The sequence below is a fragment of the Sphaeramia orbicularis genome, chromosome 21 (assembly GCF_902148855.1).
Source record: "Sphaeramia orbicularis chromosome 21, fSphaOr1.1, whole genome shotgun sequence".
Taxonomy (NCBI): Eukaryota; Metazoa; Chordata; class Actinopteri; order Kurtiformes; family Apogonidae; genus Sphaeramia; species Sphaeramia orbicularis.
In genome coordinates this window covers 5634855-5659949 of record NC_043977.1, presented here as the reverse complement: position 1 = coordinate 5659949, position 25095 = coordinate 5634855, and the positions used below count along the sequence as shown (strand labels likewise).

The following is a 25095-nucleotide window of genomic DNA, read 5'->3' as shown; positions in this document are numbered from 1 at the left end:
TCAGACATGTACCTGGTACTGAAGAGGAGGAGGGGGGGGGGGGGGAGGGAGGGAGGAGGAAGGGGAAGAGGAGAGGGAAGAGGAGGAAGAAGAAGAGGAGGAAGAGAGGAGGAGGAGGAGGAAGAAGAGGAGGAGGAGGAGGAGGAAGAAGAAGAGGAGGAGGAAGAAGAGGAGGAGGAGGAAGAAGAGGAGGAGGAAGAGAGGGAGGAGGAGGAAGAGGAGAAGGAAGAAGAGGAGGAGGAAGAGGAAATAAATTCAGCTTCATCATCCCTGCAGATAACCTGTTTGTGGATTTAGTGCATTTTAGTGTATTTTTTTGTGTATTTAAAGGTGTTTATGTGTGTTTTTTGTGCTTTTTAGTGTATTTTAGCATGTGTTAGTACATTTTAGTGTATTTTTTTTAACATTTGAACATTTTTTTGTATTTTTTGTGTTCTTTAGTGTATTTTAAGCTGTTTTTTGTATTATTATACATTTTTGGTGCATTTGTGTTTTTTAGAATGTGTTGGTACATTTTACTGTATTTTATATATATATATATATATATATATATATATATATATATATATATATATATATATATATTCGCTTTTTTTCCTTTAGTGTATTTTTTGTACATGTTGGTGTATAATAACTCCAACAAACATGGTTCAGACTGGTTCAACACAATAACTATGAGGCCTGACACGTTGCCTGGAGCTGAAGAGGAGGAGGAGGAGGACGTAAGAATAATTCATCCTAAATATGTGTGTGTGTGTGTGTGTGTGTGTGTGTGTGTGTGTGTGTGTGTGTGTGTGTGTAGAACCGTCGTCTAAAACACACACACACACACACACACACCTCCCCCTCTGTGTCAATATTGGATCAGAGTAACGCACCGTGCGACAGGTGTCCGCGCGCACCCTAAGGATCCACTCACTCACTTTCATCCACGAGGGGTGGAGTGACACCAGGAGAGAGAGAGAGAGAGAGAGAGAGAGAGAGAGAGAGAGAGAGAGAGAGAGAGAGAGTCCACAGGTATAAAGGCGTGTACCTGGCACCGGACGCGCATATTCAGTGCATCTTGCGCGTCAAAGGTGACTTGACGCGTAAACTTGGCACCAGTTGCGCACATTTCCCTCCTTTTCTTCCTTCTGTCAGGTAGGCTCCACATCTGTTCATCTGCTCATCTGTTCACTCCAGACACTAACTGTTTTCTGCCAGTCTCCTTCAGGTGGGCTGGAGACCCCTCAGAACCTTCTGGGTCTTCAGGTGGGCTGGAGACCCTTCAGAACCTTCTGGGTCTTCAGGTGGGCTGGAGACCCTTCAGAACCTTCTGGGTCTTCAGGTGGGCTGGAGACCCCTCAGAACCTTCTGGGTCTGGATCGTCGACGCATGCGCCCTCATGTTTTTTGTGACTTGTGTCCGTATTTGCTTCACGTTGAGCCTCACGTACAATACCTGAAGATGAAGTTTTGTTCGTTCGGCTCGCGTTACGCAGGTACGGGTTGGCATCTGGAAGAGACCCCAAAAGTTTGATTAGATTAGATTTTTTTTTCCTTCTTGGACTCAAATCAGAGAAATTATGGGATGTTTGTTAAGAAAAGTTTGGTTAAATTGTTGTGCGCCAAAAGGAGGTCCAACTTTTTGTCAAGATGTTTCACTCACATCTTCATAAATGGACTTAAATGTACATTATGTACTCTGTAAGAAATACAGACACGGACAGCAGATTCATTCAAGACTCCCAGTGTTGTTTTTGTTTGTTTGGTTTTTTTCCACCCAATATTAATAAAAAGGCTGGTGTGAGTGCAGCTCCAGGTGTACAGGATGTGACTGAATAGGTGGAGGCCTTATTTGCATACAGCTGGCAGCAGACACAGCCCTAAAAACGGCCTGGGATATGTCAGAGAACTACTGTTACTGCTAGATTAGTACACTTTTATTTTTGTGATGGAGGAAAAGCAAAAAAAAAAAAAAAAAAAAAAAAAAAAAAAAGATTTTAGAAGTAAAGTGCCGTTTTTATGGGGAAAAATCAAAAAACAAAGTTAGGGAAGATTAAAAAAAAAAAAGTTTATAATTTTATGCAACTACAAAGAATATATAAAAGAGTTCAATATTTAATTCCAGAATCCCCATGATAATAATAATAATAATAATAATAATAATAATAATAATAATGATAATAGTTCTCTGTGGGCTTGGGCTGAAAACGCTGACATTTCCAGTGACAGATGCTCCTCTTCCTCATCATCACTGTCCCATTGGCACATTCATGATAACACCATCCTTTTTTTTTTTTTTTTTTTCCACCAGTGGGTCTATTCATTACCGTTCCATCTCCTACGTCACTGACCGAGGCCATGGGGGTGGAGAGGGGCTTTAATGGGAGGTTGTGTTAAACATTAACTAAACATTAAGCACACACAGACACACAACAGACATCTGATAGCAGCCATCTGTTATTTAGATGCACAAGTCAGCCAACGCACCACTGGCACTTATTATTGCTTCGTTCAAATATTGCTTTTACATCTAATAAGTTGACGTTTAACTCTTAAAAAGCTGCAACTCCTTTAGTGGCAACTTCCAAATGAGTTTTTTCTTTACATTTACCCTTTTCGAAGTTAATATGTCACCATTTATTATCATATCATATATTATCAGTGAAAATCAGATGTTTTCCTTTATTTAATTTACAGATCGTGCAGATATTTACTATTGATTATTAACTATCAGTTATTATTGCTTTGTTCAAATATCTTACAGATGTAGTTTGACTCTTAAAAACCTGCAACTGCTTTTGTGGCAACTTCCAAATGAGTTTTTTCCCTACATCTAACCCTTTTCTAAGCTATTTATCACAATCTATTACAATATTATCCTCTGCGTTTTGCATTTTTCTGTGAAAATCAGTTTCCTGTATTTAATTTACACACTATGCAGATATTTACTATTGATTATTATCTGTCAGTTATTATTGCTTTGTTCAAATATCTTATAGATGTAGTTTGACCCTTAAAAACCTGCAACTGCTTTTGTGGCAACTTCCAAATAAGTTTTGTTTTTTTTTGTTTTTTTTTCTACATTTAACCCTTCTCTAAATGATTTATTCATTTATTTTTATTTGTTATTGTTTTTGTTGATTTATTTCGAATATGGAAATTATACAAGCTTCCTGATTGCTACTAACTGACTTCTTTGCACAACATAATATAGAAATGAAAATTCAAGGAAGCATAAAATAATGTTACACACAAAAAGAAAAAGAAAAAAATCACTAATGACAATTTATTATAATATTATCCCCTGCATTTTGCATTTTTCAGTGAAAATCAGTTTCCTGTATTTAATTTACACACTATGCAGATATTTACTATTGATTATTATCTGTCAGTTATTATTGCTTTGTTCAAATATCTTACAGATGTAGTTTGACCCTTAAAAACCTGCAACTACTTTTGTGGCAACTTCCAAATGAGTTTTTTCTCTCCATTTAACCCTTTTCTAAATGATTTATTTATTTATTTAATTAATTAATTAATTAATTGAATTATTTTGAATGTGGAAATTGTACAAGCTTCCTGATTGCTACTAACTGACTTCTTTGCACAACATGATATAGAAATTAAAATTCAAGAAAGCATAAAATAATGTTACACACAAAAATTAAAAGAAAAAAAAAAAATCACTAATAACAATTTATTATAATATTCTCCTCTGTATTTTGCATTTTCAGTGAAAATCAGTTTCCTGTATTTAATTTACCGATCATACAGATATTTACTATTAATTATTACCTATCTATTATTATTGCTTTGTTCAAATATTGCTTGTACATGTTAAAGGTTGTCGTTTAACTCTTAAAAACTTGCAACTCCTTTAGTGGCAACTTCCAAATGAGTTTTTTTCTCTACATTTAACCCTTTTCTGAGCTATTTATCACAATTTATTATAATATTATCCTCTGCATTTTGCATTTTTCAGTGAAAATCAGATGTTTCCTGTGTTTAATTTACAGATCATGCAGATATTTACTATTGATTATTAACTATCAGTTATTATTGCTTTGTTCAAATATCTTACAGATGTAGTTTGATTCTTAAAAACCTACAACTACTTTTGTGGCAACTTCCAAATAAGTTTTTTCTCTACATTTAACCCTTTTCTAAATGATTTATTTAGTTAGTTATTCATTTATTTATTTATTTATTTATTTATTTATTTAATTGATTTATTTTGAATGTGGAAATTATACAAGCTTCCTGATTGCTACTAACTGACTTCTTTGCACAACATGATATAGAAATTAAAATTCAAGAAAGCATAAAATAATGTTACACACAAAAATTAAAAGAAAAAAAAAATCACTAATAACAATTTATTATAATATTCTCCTCTGTATTTTGCATTTTCAGTGAAAATCAGGTGTTTTCCTGTATTTAATTTACCGATCATACAGATATTTACTATCAATTATTACCTATCAGTTATTATTGCTTCGTTCAAATATTGCTTGTACATGTTAAAGGTTGTAGTTTAACTCTTCAAAACCTGCAACTACTTTAGTGGCAACGTCCAAATCAGTTTTTTCTCTACTTTTAACCCTTTTCTAAGTGATTTATCACAATTAATTATAATAATATCCTCCGTATTTTGCACTTTTCAGTGAAAATCAGGTGCTTTCCTGTATTTAATTTATCAATCATGCAGATAATTAATATTGACTATTATCTATCAGTTATTATTGTTTTGTTAAAATACTGCTTGTACGTCTTATAAGTTGCAGTTTAACTCTTACAAACCTGCAACTACTTCAGTGGAAACTTCCAAATGAGTTTTTTTTCCTCTACTTTTAATCCTTTTCTAAGTAATTTATTGCAATTTATTATAATATTATCCTCTGAATTTGGCACTTTTCAGTAAAAATCAGGTATTTTCCTGTATTTAGTTTGCAAATCATGCAGATATTTGCAAAAGATCAGTGGAAATTAACCCATAAGGACCCAGTGTGACATTTGTCAGTGCCCAAATGAATTTTTCTCTCTATTTAATCTTTTATCATATTTGTCACCATTTATTATAATATTATCCTCTGAATTTTGATTTTTTTTCCAGTGAAAATCATCTGTTTTCCTCTGCTTAATTCACTGATTATGTGGATGTTCATAAAAACTCAGAGCCAAGCCAAAGGTTAATATATCAAAATAAAAAAAATGATTTAAAAAAAAAAGGGATTTTTTCAGTCAAGTCTGTCATTATCTGAACATAAACCCAGTGTGTCCATCCACTGTCATTGATCCAACTCCATGGGTTTTACTGGTGAATCAATGTTGTAGAAGATGACATTGTTTCCATGGTAACTACAGAACTCTGAACCCTCCGAACGTCCAAATGGGTCATATCTAATGACCATGAAAAGATGAATAATTGTATTTTACACCAATTATGGACATGGATTTTTAGGCTTAGTGGATCAACAGTTTAGGTCAGTAGATGCTTTTGGTTGACGGTCAATGTTTGAGTCTTTATAAGAACAGAGAAAGCTGGGAAAAAAGTGACCTTTTCAACAAAAAATATCATTAACTGAATGTAAAAACAAGCTTCTACAACCACTGTCATTGATCAAATATGGGTTTTACAGGTCAATTAGTGTTTCCACGGTAACTACGGAGCCTCTGAACGTCCAAATAGACACTGAAAAGCTGATAAACTGCATTTTGCCTTAATTATTTCAATGTATTGATATGATTAGTTGTTCTAAAAGTTATTAATCATTTTAGATCAGTAGACACTTTCAGTCTGGAGTTATTGAGGTCTTTATGGGTTAATGGTCAAATATGCTTAGAAAAGTGGGTTTATATTAGTGTAAGTGTAGTGTATTACATGTAAAAATCTACTCAGGTGTTAAATCTTTACATTTCATCTTAAATAAATTGCCTGTAACTATAGACGTGAGTGTTAAATAAAAGCAGACGCACGCCCTATCAGATGTTTGACGTTATATTTGATAAGTTCTAACCGCTCTGATATGAACATTATTATTTTAAGACATAATCCTTCAACCAAACGTCATATCGTCATTAGAAACCCCGTCCCATGTGTCATTGTGCACCTGAGAACCTATTTGCCTCCGTTTGAGGCTCCAGTCAATATTTGCTTAAAGCCATGAGGAAAAGAGGAAAGTGCACACTCCTCTGTGTCCTGGTTACGTTGCTCTAATTCCACCTCAACTGGTCCTACCACTGCTGCCTCCCCCCTCCCCCCCTCCCCCCCCCTCCCCTCCAGCTCCAGGTAATTTGTTTAGGACACAATGGAGGAGAAACAGCCAGATGCTCTTTTTGCTCAAACCTAAAGCATCTGTGTGAGTCTCATAGAGGATTTTTAAAGACAAGGCAGGTTTATTTAATACAGCACAGTTCATGTACAAGATGATTCAAAGGGCTTTACATAAAACAGACAAGCATCACAGCAGGGAAGCAAGAAAAAGTATAGGCATTAAAAAAACTAGAAAAGCACTGGGAAAGTGCAGACCTCTGCCAAGGCGGATCAACCCCCCCCGATCACCACCAAAATTTATTAATTTGTTCCTTGTACCAGTATCAACATTTCCTGAAAATTTCGTCCAAATCTGTCCGTAACTTTTTGAGTTATCTTGCACACAGACAGACAGACAGACAGACACTGATGAAAACATAACCTCTGCTGTTCCTTGGCGGAGGTAAAAAAAAAAAAACCAACAACAAACAAACAAGAAAACAAACAAATCGATAAAACCGATAAAATAGATAAACTGATAAAACCCATAAAACTGATAATACCGATAAACCCATAAAATTGATAAAACCGATAAAACAGATAAACCGATAAAACCGATAAAACAGACAAACCAATGAAACCCATAAAATTGATAAAACTGATAAAACAGATAAACCGATAAAACTGATAAAACCCATAAAATTGATAAAACCGATAAAACGATAAAACAGATAAACCAATAAAACCCATAAAATTGATAAAACCGATAAAACAGATAAACTGATAAAACTGATAAAACCCATAAAATTGATAAAACCGATAAAACAGATAAACCGATAAAACAGATAAACCGATAAAACCCATAAAATTGACAAAACCGATAAAACAGATAAAACAGATCAACCAATAAAACAGATAAACCGGTAAAACCCATAAAACCCATAAAATTGCTAAAACCGATAAAACAGATAAACCGACAAACCGATAAAGCAGATAAACAGATAAAAACTTTAATAGAATCAGTGCAGATCTGACCTTCTGAATCCAAACTCTACTCAAATGCAGTTCAGAACAGGTAGGTCTTTAACCTGGATTGAAATAAACTGACTGTTTCAGCTGATCTGCGGTTTTCTGGGAGTTTGTTCCAGACCTGTGGATCATAGAAGCTGATCCACATGTCACAGAAGCACTGATAAGGCAGCAGTAAAGCATAAATAAAGCAATAAAGCAGCCGACACCAACTGTACTCCCAGTCATCATTGCCCATTTTTCTGACACCTTTGCTTATTTATCCTCTTTTATTTGGACATTTTACCAGGGAATATCTCACACTACTTGTTTTTTTTTTTTTTTTTCCTACTTGCTTGTCCAGCGTCCGAACAGTAGAATGGTAGTCTGGTTCCTTTTGGTGCTGAACAAATTTGCTTTGCCAAGGGTAACTTCATAAAGTATATGAAGTCAGTTTTAATTTTAATGTTTTACCTTTTTTTACTTACCCTATATGCTGCTCAGATGTTTTTACACTCTATGATTTTCTCTCACATTGAAAACTGTAGAACTTCCTGGTCACTTGCTGCTGGTACAATGCCCAAACCTATAAAATCACTTTTTATTCAGATTAATCAGGATGATGGATTGGCAGGAAGCAAAGATAGCAGTTTAACCCAAACTAACCAATACAATTCATCCCATAATATAAAACTATTTTCTGACATTAGTCCAGTGGTTCTCAGTCTTTTTCTGTCGGGCCCCCCTTTGGAGCACGAAAAATCTCCAAGCCCCCCTCAACCCCAACAACTGTACCACAATTGCACAATTGCATATTAATGATCAGTTATAATTACATATAATTGCACCACAGGTTGTGGTGCAATTATAACTTTTATTGAAAGAAACATCAATATCGTTCAAATACTTTTTGCTTTTCCTTGAATTATTCGTTGTGCAAATTAAAAATAACTTTGATTTTTGATTCAACAATATACACTACCAGGCAAAAGTCTGGACTCACCTTCTTATTTAAAAGACATGAGATGGACCACAGATGGCCAACAAGAGCTCAGCATCATTTGGAACTCCTTCCAGACTTTTGGAAAACATTTCAGGTGACTACCTCATGAAGCTCATCAAGAGAATGCCAAGAATGCACAAAGCAGTAATAAAAGTAAAATGTGGCTATTTTGAAGAATGTAAAATATAAAACATGCTTTGAGTTTTGTCACACCTTTTAAAACTACATAATTCCATATGTGTTCATTCATAGTTTTGATGCCTTCAGTGAGAATCTACAATGAAAACAGTCATAAAAATAAAGAAAAACCAGGTGAGTCCAAACTTTTGCCTGGTAGTGTAAATGATCTCAACAAAACTGCTCCCTGAGACATTATTTTTCCAATTAAAAATAGGAAATGTGTAATTATCTTACAACTATGACAATAAGGTACTTTTTTTTTGTAGAACAACAAACAAATTTTGGAAACAAGGATGAACATTTTAACAATATCAGTGGCTGCAATGAGCCTGTTTCCGTTGCACATCTCAGAACATTAAAGTGCAAACTGTACAAACTGTGCAAAACCAGAAACATTGCACATTTTTCTTTTCCAGTCCAGTCCTTGTCCATTCTCCAAACCTAAACTCTGTCTAGTTCAGTGACAGATCACCATGGCAGTAGATTTGTTTGTTGTACGTCCCTAAAATGAGTCCAGGGTGCTCCAACGCTAAAACATTAGTTCCACCTGATACATGTTGGAACCTAAAGAAAAAAAAACAAAACACCTAGGGATGATCTCATGCCCCCCCCCTGGAAAGCCTTCGCACCCCCCACAGTTTGAGAAACACTGCATTAGTCATTATTGTTTTATATCCCAGACTCCTGTTAGAATAGAAACACCTGAATCCACCGTGTCCACATACTTTTGTCCACATGGTGTATATCTGTGGGTGTATGGCTGGTGTGGCTGTGCTGCTGCATAAACATAAATAACATCCATCTGCCCTCTCCTGTCATGTGACCTCCTGAACCCTCTGTAATTCCTGCCCCTGCATACATGTATCTGTGCAGCAGGAACATGATTACATCTGCAGAACCTGTTGGTCCGTTCGCTGCCCGTGGACTGTGTGTTGTTGTCAGCTGCCTGTTGGCCGTGTGCTGTTTCCTCCGACAGTTACTGATAATGAAGAGTCATGCAAATGCCCCGGGGCATCTGGGCTCCACCGTTTGGCCCTGCTCCTCACCTTTTGTTCCCTGGCTCTGAGAGATGTAGAACGAGTAAAGTTAACGTTTGAGATCTGAGAAAAAGCACTGAATGTGTCTGTGTTTAACCCAGAAAGACCCAAAAAAAACACCATTAGACCAAAACCATCTACTGATCTAAACTGTTTAATACCTGTTGATCCATGCATCCTATCAATACATGTCAATAACTGGTGTAAAATACAGTTATTCATTGTTTCGTGGTCATCAGATATGACCCATTTGGATGTTCAGAGCCTCCGTAGTTACCATGGAAACACCATCATCTTCTACAACCTCAAATTCACCAGTAAAACCCATGGAGTTGGATCAATGACAGTGGATGTAAACACTGGGTTTATGTTCAGTTAATGGTATATTTTACAGAAAAAATCACTTTTTTATATCATTTTTTTCAGCTTTGATATAATAACCTTTGAATTCACTTTAAGTTTTCATGATCAGTTTATGATATATGTGCTGAAAAAAAAAGAAGCTTTTTCTTCAGTTTTCTCTGTTTCTTACATAATAACCTTTGAATTTACTCTGAGCTTTAATGAACTTCTACCCAGTTAGCAAATTAAATATAGGACAATACATGATTTACACTGAAAAAATGCAAAATACAGGAGATAATATTAAAATAAATTGTGAAAAAATCACTAGAAAAAGGTTAAATAAAGACAAAAAATCATTTGGGAACTGACATAAGTAGCACTAAAGTTATCAATCCATGTCAATAATTGGTGTAAAGTACAGTTCTTCATCTTTTCATGGTCATCAGATATGACCCATTTGGACGTTCAGAGGCCCTGTAGTTACCGTGGAAACACCGTCATCTTCTACAACATTGATTCACCAGTAAAACCCATGGAGTTGGATCAGTGACAGTGGATGGACACACTGGGTTTATGTTCAGTTAATGACAGATTGGACTGAAAATGTCACTTTTTCTGCAGTTTTTTCTGTTTGATATAATAACCTTTCAATTCACTTTAAGTTTTCATGATCAGTTAATAATATATGTGTTGAATAAAAAAAGAAGCTTTTTCTTCAGTTTTCTCTGTTTCTTACATAATAACCTTTGAATTTACTCTGAGCTTTGATGAACTTCTACATGGTTAGCAAATTAAATATAGGAAAATACATGATTTACACTGAAAAAATGCAAAATACAGGAGATAATATTAAAATAAATTGTGAAAAAATCACTAGAGAAAGGTTAAATAAAGACAAAAAATCATTTGGGAACTGACATAAGTAGCACTAAAGTTATCAATCCATGTCAATAATTGGTGTAAAGTACAGTTCTTCATCTTTTCATGGTCATCAGATATGACCCATTTGGACGTTCAGAGGCCCTGTAGTTACCGTGGAAACACCGTCATCTTCTACAACATTGATTCACCAGTAAAACCCATGGAGTTGGATCAATGACAGTGGATGGACACACTGGGTTTATGTTCAGTTAATGACAGATTGGACTGAAAATGTCACTTTTTCTTCAGTTTTTTCTGTTTCTCTGTTTGATATAATAACCTTTGAATTCACTTTAAGTTTTCATGATCAGTTAATAATATGTGTTGGAAAAAAAAAGCTTTTTCTTTAGTTTTCTCTGTTTCTTACATAATAACCTTTGAATTTACTCTGAGCTTTAATGAACTTCTACCCGGTTAGCAAATTAAATATAGGAAAATACATGATTTACACTGAAAAAATGCAAAATACAGGAGATAATATTAAAATAAATGGTGATAAATCATTTTAGAAAGCTGAAATATAGAGGGAAAATGCATTTGGGAACTGTCACAAAAGTAACACTGGGTCGTTATGGGATAAGATGTAAAAACATTTCAGAATAGAAAACAATAAATGAATAATATGAATAATGAATAATTCTGAACTATTCTGAACTGCACATTTTACACTTATTCTTTGTTCATATCTGCTCAAATCCTGGTTTCCACCTCCGCTGCATCCACAAAAACACAATTCAAACCCATTCTGTTGTGTATGTTCTAATGTCTTTGGATACTGTTGGAAATAACACTATTAATCAAATGCACAACATTTCCTGATGTTCTAATGCCGTTGGACACGAGACAGTTGCTCAACTTGGCAACAAGGTCAGAGCAACCCAGCAGATTGCCCAAAAGCATCCCCAAAAGCAGAGACCGAATATGTGTTTATCGCTGTAAAATAACTGCTGAACCTCATGTTTCTCTGTTTTTTGTCTCATTTGGACATTCAGAGGATCCACACTGTGAGCCTGGACTCTGTATTCACTAAAATGCTTTAATTACAATGTACTTAAATGATTTCAGTTTTATTACATCACTATAAAATGTTCAGTATATTCTACTAATTTGCAGACATAGTCAAAAGTACAAAAACAGTTTCAGTTGAATGGATTTAAATCATTCAGTTTTAGTCCTGACCACGCCTTTTTACCTATGCATTGCATTGTGGGTATTGTTCATGTTGTTGAAAATGTGTTGTTTTTCTGTGCAGGGGTTCAGCGGGGTTGTGGTGTTAGTGTTCATTTGGACTGAATGTGTGTGTGTCAGTGTTTTTTGGCCTTTTTGTGTTTGTTTTTGTGTTTTTGTAGAGCTGCACCAGGAGTCACAGCCAGAGGAAGAACAGTGGATTTACTGTTCATCTCTGTTTATTCTTAGACCAAGGAAATATAAAGGCCTTACCAAATTCAAACTACTTATAGTGCTGTCAAATTACACCAGTGTTTCTCAAAAAATGGGGCGGTGCAAAGGCTTGCCGGGGGGGCATGGGATCATTCCCAGGTGTTTATTTTTTCTTCAGGTTCGAACATGTATCAGGTGGAACTAATGTTTTAGCGTTGGAGCACCCTGGACTCATTTTAGGGACGTACAACAAACAAATCTACTGCCATGGTGATCTGTCACTGAACTAGACAGAGTTTAGGTTTGGAGAGTGGACAAGGATTTGACTGGAAAAGAAAAATGTGCAATGCTTCTGGTTTTGCAGTTTGTACAGTTTGCACTTCGATGTTCTGAGATGTGCAACGTAAACGGGTTCATTACAGCCACTGGTATTGTTAAAATGTTCATCTTTGTTACCAAAATGTGTTTGTTGTTCTAAAAAAAAGTACCTTATTGTCATAGTAGTAAGATAATTACACATTTCCTATTTTTATTTAAAAAAATAATGTCTCAGGGAGCAGTCTTGTTGAGTTCATTTGTATTGTTCAATCAAAAATCTACGTTATTTTTAATTTGCACAACAAATTATTCAAGGAAAAGCAAAAAGTATTCTTACAATATTGATGTTTCTTTCAATAAAACTAATAATTGCACCACAGGTACAATGTTGTTGGGGTTGAGGGGGGCTTGGACATTTTTTGTGCTCCAAAGGGGGGCCCGACAGGAAAAGACAGAGAACCACTGCATTACACTGAGCTAACTACCTGCTGAACATCTGTCCACGCTACAATATGTCAAGTTTAATAATAATACAAAGCAATTTATCAGTGATAGGACTTTTGGCACTTTGAAGGGAGTCGTTCAATCAGGAGTCGTTCACTGAAAAGAGTCGTTCAAAAGACTGGCTCTTTTATGTTTTTTGCATTATTTTGAAACACCAATGTTTTAATGACTAAATAGGCTACATGTGATGATTGACATGACATTTTAAAGATGTTTAATTGTTTATGTTTATGCATTTGGCAGATGCTTTTTTTCAAAGCGACTTACAGGGGAAAACCAATCAAATCACTCACTCAATCAAATTTTATTTATATAGCGCCAGATCACAACAAAAAAGTTATCTCATGACACTTTATATAGAGAGTTGGTCAAAACCAGACTCTAAGCCAATTTACAGAAACCCAACAGAATCCTCCTAATTGGCGCGGCAGTAAATATTATCTTACCGTAAAAAAGAATAGTTAGTTCAAATGTGTGGGTGAAATCCATGACATGAGAGGTGACATTAGACAAATGATGGAACTGGACCAAAAACATCACGGTACATTATGTGGACTAGTCTGTAGGCTAAAAATGAAGAAGAAAATAAAACATTTTCTTATGAAATAACATTTTGTTCTCCTCAAAACAAGAAGAATAAATGTGTGTAAACTTATGGAAAAAATTGCACAAAACACAACAGTGATTAATCCCTGCAGTTACTTAAATACCTGAACTGTAGTGCAATTCTCAGACCAAGAACAATAAATGTGAGTAAACAAACGGAAAAAAAATTGCACAAAACACAACAGTGGTTAATCCCTGCAATTGCAATACCTCAAAAACTGTAGTGCAAATAAAATACTCCAGTAACATTGCAAAATACCTGATATCTAATGTAAATATCAAAATGATACCACATCAGGAGTTCTCTCACTTCTACTCTGTATATAAAGCCAAAGCCTCCCCAGTGACGCTAAACTGACAGGCAATCGGACACTCCCTCCTTAAAAATAAATAAATAAATAAATACAAAAATGAACGGCTCTTTACAAAGACTTGGTTCCCATCGTTCATTTCAAAGAGCCGTTCAAAAGATTCGATTCGTTTGTGAATGTCACATCACTACAATGAACTGGTGATATTAAATCTAATGATTATACAAAACAATTGAAATTGCAACAAATTTTAGCTAAATTAACTTGGCATTTAGTGTGTTGGACTTAAACCAGCAATTCCATTCAAATCAAGCATTTAACTTTAATCTACTCAAGTTTTCATTAATCATTACTTAAATTTTTTAAGACAACCGGTTTACTCAAATTTTTTAAGTAAACTCAACTTATCTGGTCTTAAAGTGCATACGTTTCATTCTCAGGTAATAAAAATGTAAAATCTGGATTTTAAAAGGACCAGAAGAGACTTCTAAGTCAAAGAAAACTGATAGAAAAACAGAATAAATACAGGAGAGGCAAAGGTCTGGAACACATATATGTAGAATAAAGGACATAGACAGAAACATGACAACAAACATGGAGGACGTTGCTAATTCACCCAAATCAAACAGAATAAAAAGGTGAGTTTTGAGAGATTTTTATTGAACAAATCTCACAAAAAATCTTCAACACTAACATCATTTAACACAGACTGTTTGTACAGTAGCAGCTGTTCGACTGTCCCGTCAGTACACCTGTATGTGTCTTCAGTAGATAAAATGTGTTTGTGATACTGATGTAATTATTACCCTTACAGACCTGGTGTCTAAAAGCATCTACTGACAATCAGCAATCAGACTTGTCCATTTTTACATTAACACCACACTCCTATCGTCCTCAAAATAAAGAATAAGTGAAAGTTGAAGTTGATCTGAACCCTTTTAAACGTCCCTAAACCGTCAGGATTTAAATGTTCTCTTCTGTTTTCGGTGAAATTGACTCTTTTTTTTTTTTTTTTTTTTGGGTTCATCTGCAGTGCGTCTGTCATCACCGTGCATTGTGGTCCTCTGTTTCCTGGGCGTCCTGCAGGTAAATCCAGCTGCTCGTGTGTTCGTTCAGACACGTGGAGGCTGTGTGAGCAGATGTCCATCCTTACCTGGATTAGTCGCCACGGAAACCTTCCACCTGAAGAAGGGCATTTATTCAGTGCAGAGTGTATGTCGTTGTGTAGTTAAGTGTGTGTTTGTGTGTGTGTGTGTGTGTGTGTACTTGCATGCACACACATTTGTGTGTGTGTGCAGGTGTTCTCATTGACTAGTCAAATAATTCAGACTCACACTGACCCAGAAACCAGATGCACTTCCTGCATGGAAACCAGTTTATACCATCTGATATATGACAGACTCAAATATATAGAATTTATGCTCATGTTTGTAATCACTCCATATTTGTTTATGTGTTTATTTATCTTGTTTATTTATTTATTTGTTTATTTATCTACATTTCTGGAGCAGTTTTATATCAGTAGAAGAGTTAACAATTATATGATGTACACGATCTTGTCTTATAAATGCACTTTTTTTTATTTTAATGTCTTGCTTTACTCTAATTTAATTTTAATGTTAAAGTTAATGTATGATTTGAAGATAATGAATGTCTTTCTTTTATTCTGTGAATACATTTTAAAACCATGTTTTATCTCTGATGATTTTAATGTCTCCCCCCCCCCCCCCTTTTTTTTTTGATTTTAATATAATTTTAAAGTCTTGCTTTTGCTTTTGTCGGGATTTTTTTATGCCTTTGTAAAGCACTTTGAGTTACCCTGTGTATGAATAGTGCTATACAAATAGACTTGCCTTGCCTTGCACACTGCACACTTAGTTATCTACATTTCTTTTGATTATCATGATAGATAGATAGATAGATAGATAGATAGATAGATAGATAGATAGATAGATAGATAGATAGATAGATAGATAGATAGATAGATAGATAGATAGATAGATAGATAGATAGATAGATAGATAGATAGATAGATAGATAAAAACATGTAAAAATGTCAATAATTGGTGTAAACTACAGTTCTTCTTCTTTTCATGGTCATCAGATCTGACCCCTTTGGACGTTCAGAGGCTCCATAGTTACCATGGAAACACCGTCAACTTCTACAACATTGATTCACCAGTAAAACCCGTGGAGTTGGATCAATGACAGTGGATGGACACACTGGGGTTATATTAAGGTAATGAGAGATTCGACTGAAAAAGACCCTTTTTCTTCAGTTTTCTCCATTTTGATATAATAACCTTTGAATTTACTCTGAGCTTTTATGAACATCTACAAGATCAGTGAATTAAATATTGGAAAACACATGATTTACACTGAAAAAACTCAAAATAAAGAAGAGATTATTACAATAAATTGTGATAAAAGACTTAAAAAAAGGTTAAACATGGAGAAAAAAATTATTTGGGAGCTGCCACAAAAGTAGCACTGGGTCTTTATGGGTTAAAATCCAGATTTTACTGTTTTTTAAGTCAGAGAAGGAAACTTATGGAGCCTCTGAATGTCCAAATGAGACAAAAAGCAGAAAAACTGCAGGTTCAGCAGTTATTTTACAGCAAGAGATATGTTAAGGTCTCAGCTTTTGGGGTTTCTTTTTTTTTTATTCAAATTTTTATTCAGAACAGTCTCACAACACATTATACAGGACATCAATGGCACAAAGTACACTGTTCTCTCTCTCTCTTTTTTTTTTTTTAATAAAGGGTATCAATAATGTTCACTGAAAGGAAGAAAAAGAAAGTGAAAAAAGTATATTATAAATAAAGTAAATAAGTATGTAAAAAATGGATAATAATAATGATATCAACAAGTTCATACACTTAGCCAACCACACTTCTAGGAAATAAGACAAAGAAAATTATGCATAAATACATACAGGGTGGGGAAGCAAAATGTACAATATTTTGAGGCAGGGACTGAAAAACAGTGTATGACCAATTAGTTTATTGAAAGTCATGAGAATTTATTTGCCACAAGAAAATGTCCATAATAGAAAATGTTTTTATTCTATGTGTCCTCCTTCTTTCTCAATAACTGCCTTCACACGCTTCCTGAAACTTGCGCAAGTGTTCCTCAAATATTGGGGTGACAACTTCTCCCATTCTTCTTTAATAGTATCTTCCAGACTTTCTGGTAATAGTTTTGCTCATAGTCATTCTCTTCTTTCCATTATAAACAGTCTTTATGGACACTCCAACTATTTTTGAAATCTCCTTTGGTGTGACGAGTGCATTCAGCAAATCACACACTCTTTGACGTTTGCTTTCCTGATTACTCATATGGGCAAAAGTTTCTGAAAAGGTATGGATAATAGTGTTAGGTATGATTATGACATCAGTATATGTTTGGTTTCAAAACAATTGACGTAGTGCCTGCTGAGAAAAAACAACTAAATGTTCATTGTAAATTTTGCTTCCCCACCCCATATATATATATATATATATATATATATATATATATATATATATATATATATATATATATATATATATATATATATATATATATATATATATATATATGTATATATATGTATATATATATAAAGTAAAGTTAAGTTAAGTTAAGTTAAGTTAAGTTAAAGTAAGTTTTTGGGGATTAAATGTCTTTTAATTGTGTTTTTGTGAATGCAGTGACAGTGGAAACCCAAGAGAAATTTATGAAACAATAAAGTCAATCATGTACCTGCATTTTACACCAGTTACTTACATGTATTGATAGAATAAGTGAATGAACAGTTATTGAACATTTTAGATCAGTAGAGGCTTTAGGTCACTGATGGTTGTTTCAGGCAGTGTTTTTCAACCTTGGGGTCGGGACCCCAGATGGGGTCGCCTGGAATTCAAACGGGGTCACCTGAAATTTCTAGTAATTGATAAAAAAATAAAAACTTACTAATAACAAATATACGGTGAGTTGAGAGACAGTCACAATCCATAAAAGACATGACAAACTGTGAGTGTGAAACTGCAGCACTGTGGTTCTGTTTATCTGTCAAATGTTCTCTGTGGTCAGTTTCAGATGCTGCAGCTCTTTCATAATTCATAGTTTCAGTTCTTGTTTGTTCAGTATTAACTGTCCTCCTTGTAAATCACAGCTGGACTGACTGTACAGATCCTGACCAAGGAAAATCCAATTCTCACTTAGTGCAGTAATCTACACCTGGATTTACTGCCTCTGTCCACAATAATATACATTATATAGACTAGATGTTGTCTAAAATGAATGTTTATTTGCAACATAGTATAGCGAACTATTACATGATGAAAAACAAATTAATTTTAGCAAAAAAAAAAAAAAAAAGTCTCTGTTTTAAACGCCTGGGGTCGCCAGAAATTTGTGACGTTAACCCTTTCATGCATGAATTATTAGCACCTTAATCTAGATTTTGTTTTTCCTGAGTGTTTTTATTCCTCTTTAGGCATGAAAAAACAACAGCAATGTGATTGAAATTTTTTTTTTTTTTTTAAATCAACCTGTTTTTTATGGAGTTACAAAAATGTCCACTCAACTACACCATGAATTTTATTCTTGAAGCAAAGAAACATGTATTTAAAACCCAATATCATAAAGTGATATGAAAACAGTGAAATGAAACCATGTTTAATGCAGCTAATCTGATGTTTTCTCACATTTTAACATATTCTAATACTAGTTATTACTCACTTCATGGAGATAATATGCAAAAAATAAATATTAACAACTGATTTCCACTCAAGAACAGCAAAGCTACAATAATGGTATGAATTGCAGTTTATGAGATGATGCATAAGTGTCCACTGTGTTGGTTGATATGGAACTAAAACAACAAAACCCATGAATATACAAGAGAACAGCTGGGTCAAGTCATGCAGTTATGTAGGGAGTGCCCGACTACATTTTATACTCTAATTCAAAACATATTTAAGCTAGAGACATGAATAATACATAATTTTAAAGGTATTAACTAGTACAGGGTGACCCAAAAAAACAGGAATTTTTGAAGTGCGTATTGGCAGACATGAGCAAGTGGCAGCACTGCGAGACAGTGACCCTGAGCAAGTAAACACACCCCCATTTTAGTAACCATTGATCTGTGGAACGGGCAACAGCGTGCATTAGCCATAAAAATGTTTTATAAAAACAGTGATAGTTTGACAGCTGCGCAGAGGGAGTTCCAACATTTTTACAACTTAGGACGTCATGGTGCTGTTCCATCAAAACACGCGATAAAATGTTGGATTAATAACTTTGAAGAGACTGGATCTGCACTAAAGAAGAAACCAACAGGACGACCAAGAAGTGCTCGTACTCCTGGCCCCCTAGATCGCCAGATTTGTCCGTTTGTGATTTTTTCTTGTGGGGCTATCTCAAGAGTAAAGTGTACATGACTCGACCAAGAACTGTAGATGAGTTAAAACAGAGAATTCAGGATGAAATTCACAGTATCCCAGCTGAGATGTTGCAGCGGTCAATGAGGAATCTCAACAGCAGATTTCAAGAATGCATTCGTACAGGAGGACGCCATCTACAGGAAGTCATTTTTTTAAAAATGAAAATTCCATCATTGTTTCTTGAATGGCATGTTTTAAGGTTTCAGTTACTATGAATAAAATATTTTTCTTCCATCACTCTTGGTTTTATTGGATTGTTAAAAAGTTCCCGTTTTTTTTGTGTCACCCTGTACTTGAAGCTCATAAAAAGAAACAAAAGCTATAGCGTCATCTTTTGCCATAAAAATTTGAAAAACTGCATGGTTATGTAGGGAACAAAAATTAACATCTAAATTTTCCTTTTTTTCTAAACGTTTTAAAAGTGCAGTTGTAAGTGTCTCCTAACTATGAACATTTGCTCAGATGTTCTTTAAGGTGTCTATTTTGATAAACTATGGATGCATTTTTTATTTTTTAAATACAACTATGACTTTTGGCAAGAGTTTTAAAGAATGGAATGGTTATGTAGGGAGTTAGGAATTTCTCTACAGCTCTGTAGAGTAACTGTTCACTGTAGTGACCACTGTGCATGAAAGGGTTAAAATGGGGTCACGAGGCAAAAAAGGTTGGAAGCACTGGTTTAAGGGTTAAAAACAGGTTAACAAGGCAAAGAAAAGCCTTGTTCACTCTGTCACAGCAGATGAACGTGAACAGCGGATGTTGTGTGGATTTGTTACTGGTATTATTTGTTATAGGTATTATTTGTGCGCATGTGGTATACGATATTTTGTTCATGCTTTCTTATATTCTTCATTTCATAGGTCTTATGTATCTCATTGTTGTATTTTTTTTTTTTTTTTGTAGTTTTGTTTGTTTTGTTTTGTTTTTTCCTCTCTTCTGCCCAGTTTACTCAGTTCTGGTTGTAGTTATTGTCACCATTATAATTGTCTCCATGGTTGTTGCTGTTTGTATTGTTGATACTTTCTTGTGAGGGTCTTCGCCACCTTCTTCTCTCTTGTTCTCTTCCCTTCTTCTACCCCCCCACCCCCACCCCCCATGTCAGATCCGGCATCGTAATGTGGTTCAACAAAACTCATAATAAACACAGTAGAATATCAAAGGGCGCTTCATATACTTTATGAAGTTACACTTGGCAAAGCAAATTTTTTCAGCACCTAAAGGAACCAGACTACCATTCTGCTGTTAGGACGCTGGACAAGACAAGTAGGAAAAAAAAAAAAAAAAAAAAAAGTAGTGTGAGATACTCCCTGGTAAAATGTCCAAATAAAAGAAGATACACAAGCAAAGGTGTCAGAAAAATGGGCAATGATGACTGGGAGTACAGCTGGTGTCGGCTGCTGCCTTATCGGTACAGACAGCTGCCTGTCAGCCAGCTGAGCCCAGAAAATTTAAAAAAAACAAAAAAAAAAGGAAAAAGAAAAGAGAAAGAAAAGAGCAAGAAGAAAAAAAGAAAAAAGAAAGAAAAAAAAAAAAAAAAAAAACAACAGGTTAACAGATATAGAAACGTTGATTGGTAAAAGTGTTCTACGACCAATGAGAAGAAATGGATCGGTTTGTTCCACAGTCAGATAAGAATTCAAAGTACAACTGGACTAACTCGGACACCACACATGCAAATCCCCACAGCTGAATTTAACAGGGAAATGAGCGCTGAGTGGAAGAGCCTCCAGCTGATTCGTCTTATCAGACCTGGTGACGAGAGATGACCCACACACACCCACGTATGCAGTCGCACTTTAGCAGCACACGCCTACAAACACACAAAACGGCCTCTGTGTGTGTGTGTGTGTGTGTGTGTGTGTGTGTGTGCGTACAAGCCCGAAACCTTTTCACCTGCAGATCACCTGCTTTTGGGGCATGCACAAACACGTACGTACGCACACATTCACAGGTGAACAATGAAAGGGTTAAAGCAGGACAATGAGAAAGCTGCACATACAAGTAAACAGCCCACACACACACATTTAGAAGCCCACCGCCCGCCTTTTCCACACCCACGGCTTCCTGTGTGAAATGACTGACAGCTACATTTACACTGGACTGCAATAAGAACACAAAACATTCGATTCAAAAGCATGACGTACAGTTTGAATGTAATATGTAATGTTCAGCTTCACCACTAGATGTCACCCATAAAGAAGGAAAACACAGCTTTAAATCCGCTGGGTCCTGCTTTAATGCATCACATAATTGTATGGCTTTTTAATCGATTCTTGTATTTTAGTCTTTTATTTGGGTTTAATTTGTTAAACAAAAAAATGTCTGCATATATTGTATTGTTCACTTGTAATGCCATATATGTCATACTGTGTGGAAATATGGGGCAATGTGTATAAAACTAATATAGACCCGATGATTAAACTCCAAAAAAAAAGCTATTAGAGTCATAAATAAAGCTGGTTATCTGCAAACAAGTAATCCACTTTTTGTAGAATCTGGTTTACTAACATTTTTTGATATTGTATATTTAAAAACAATGGAATTTATGTTTCGTGCTCAAAGTAAAAATCTTTCTGTTTGTATTCAGAAAATGTTTAAGTTAAGAGAAGGAAATTATAATTTAAGAGGGATGTTTGTGTTTGAAACGTGTAAAGTAAGAACACACGTTAAATATCACTGTGTTTCTGTTACTGCTGTCAAATTATGGAACAAACTGAAGGATGAAGTGAAATTGTGTAGCTCGCTGTCGAGCTTCAAAAAGGCTTTAACTTGTCAAATTCTCAAGGGCTGTGAGAGTAATATGATTTCAAAGTGACTTGAAAAACCGAATGTAGAATAATTTGTGTTTAAGTTTAATCTGCTGCAACTTCAGGTGTGGAGTTGGACTAAGGATGGGGGTAGGAGAAGCAGAAATAAGCCTCTGGCTTCAGCTTCTTCCTTTTTCAGTTACCAATTGTGTTAATTTTATGTTTGTTTTTTTAATATGTATGTGTTTTGTACCTAACCTAAATAAATATTCATTCATTCATTCATTTATTCGTCTGTATAGCACTTTTTTTGCTTTTTTGTACTGTTTCTACACATGTCTTTAAATCTACTCTGTATTTAATTTTTTAATTTTGGTTTTAATTATTCTTCTGTACAGCACTTTGGTCCACTGCAGTTGTTTCAAAGTGCTTTACAAATAAAGCTGGATTGGACGTAGAACCCTTTTAATAGACAATTAAATGCAAAACAGTACATTTTGTTGCACAAGTTTGTAGATTCTCACAATTATACGTCTATAATATTGGTCCAGCGGTGTATCTTGGACATTTATGCCTCACATACAGCAATTATCAAGACAATAATTATAAAAATAGATGTGTTTGTGATGTTAAAGTCAAGGTGTTAATGTAAAGTTAAGTAACCCTCTGTATTAAAATATAAAAATTAATTAAATATCACATCAGCAACTACTTTTAGCTACTTACAGTAAAAAACAAACTAACAAAAAAGCCCATTATTTATTATTTATTGCAATAAATTGTTATAATTGTTAAATAAATCATTAATATTTGAAAGCAGAGGGCATACATCTGTTGATATTAGACTTTTATTAAATTATGGTCTGTATTTATTTATGTGGATCATATTTCTGCATCAGTGTTTGAAGACCAAACATTCCACTTCCAGACTTCCAGTCAGGATACACATCATTATGAATAAAAACAGTACGTAATATTATGTATGGTTTTGTGTGAGTATCTTTTATGATTTTATTTAATATTTTAGACATTTTACTGGATAATAATGACCATGTCCATCCATCTGTCAGTATGTTTTTGGAGCAAAACTGGAAAATTGTTCAATATTTTTTCACCAAATTTGCTTAAGTTCACTTTTGGCCATACAGTGTATGGCCAAAAGTATTTGGACACATTGATTCAGGTGTTTCACAACAGGGGGCTGAGATACCACATCACAGAGACAAATACCATAATATGAGTTTATATTGTGATAAATGTAATTTTAAAATGCATCTTCAGGGTTAATTTAGTTCATACTATTGTCTATTACAGTTACAGGATGCTTTTAGAGTGTGTTTCAATATGTAATATTACTATACTTGTTTTAAATGTTGCTAAATATTCATCATCTTTTATAAAACAAGTGACAACAACATTAACTTGTTCAGATAAATGAGCAGTTTTCCTGGTTTTGGGGTAAATGTATTACTGTATTATTTGGCACTGTCCCTGAATTTAATAAATAAAATACAAATGACAGATTCTGACCCTAAATAATCATGATAATCCACATTAATCGCTTTAGTTTCTACAAAATCAGCCTTGAACCTAACACAGATGTTGATACTATCATATTGTTAGCTTCATAGCATAATTCCCTGATATATTTTTTTTATTTTCAAGTTTTTATTAGAGTTTTCACTTGGTACACGACAATCATACAATGCTGCTTAATGTTAACAAACAGGGCTTCTGTACATACATGAAAAGCATAAAAAATGTTATAAAACATGGAAGTTCCCAAGAAGAAAAAATAAAATAGATAAATACTAGAGGGAATTCCCTGATATTTTTCATATTTTTGGCCAAATTGTGATATCTGTATAAAATGAAGCAGCAGTGTTAGAGGCGTAAAGTTATTCAGATGTTACAAAATTATGACTTTTAGGCAATTATGCAATGAGGCTAATGATAAGATAAAAATATTCATGCAATTTGTGTTGAGTTCAAGCCTCAGTTTGTGGAAACCAAAGGTATAAATATGGTTTAACATGATTATTTAGGGTCAAAATCTGTCACTTGCCATTTTTTTATTCTCTTCAGGAGGCAGCCACATGTCAAATCAACAGGAAAGTGAAGTTGTACCTGCTGCAGTTGTGATGCATCCCAATATTTTTGTCCATACACACAACCAGTCAAAAGTTTGGACTCACCTGGTTTTTCTTTATTCTCATGACTATTTATGTTGTAGATTGTCACTGAAGGCATCAAAACTATGAATGAACACATACGGACTTATGGAGTTAAAAAAACTGACATAACTCAAAGCATGTTTTATATTTTAGATTCTTTTAAATAGACACATTTTGCTTTTATTACTGCTTTTTTTGCACATTCTTGGCATTTTCTCGATGAGCTTCATGAGGTAGTCACCTGACATGTTTTCCAACAGTTTTGAAGGAGTTCCCAGTGATGCTGCGCTCTTGTTGGCCATCTGTGCTCCATCTAATGTCATTTGTTTGTCATGTGTTTTCTTTTTCCGTATTTGTCTCTGTATTGGTTCTTTGATTGCCATTTAGTATTAACTCTGTACACATTTAATGTATGTTTGTCCTTTGGCTTCCAACCTTTTTCTGGCTCCTGGCCCCATTTTAACATCACAAATTTCTGTTGACCCTCAGAACGGAGATATGTTTTTGCTAAAATTAATTTGTTTTGATCATGTAATAGTTTGCTCTCCTATGTTTCAAATCCAGGTTAATTTTAGAGGACATTTAGTCTATATAATGTATATTATTATGGACAGAGGCAGTAAATCCAGGTGTAGATTACTGCACAAAGAGAGAACTGGATTTTCCTTGGTCAGGATATGTCCAGTCAGTCCAGCTGTGATTTACAAGGAGGACAATTAATACTGAACAAACAAGAACTCAAACTATGAATTATGAAAGAGCTGCAGCATCTGAAACCGACCACAATGAACATTTGACAGATAAACAGAACCACAGTGCTGCAGTTTCACACTCACAGTTTGTCTGTTATGGATTGGGATTGGCTCTGTCAACTCAACATAGATTTTTT

The 25095-nt window shown here is 34.6% G+C and overlaps 1 long non-coding RNA gene across 1 annotated transcript; it reads left to right on the top strand.

Moving 5' to 3' along the window:
- The first annotated feature begins 8381 nt into the window (after positions 1-8381).
- On the top strand, positions 8382-24304 carry LOC115411844 (uncharacterized). The gene is made up of 4 exons (XR_003934272.1): positions 8382-8392; positions 10291-10295; positions 23475-23482; positions 24210-24304. It is a non-coding gene; the product is annotated as an uncharacterized LOC115411844 (long non-coding RNA).
- The last annotated feature ends 791 nt before the right edge of the window (positions 24305-25095 follow it).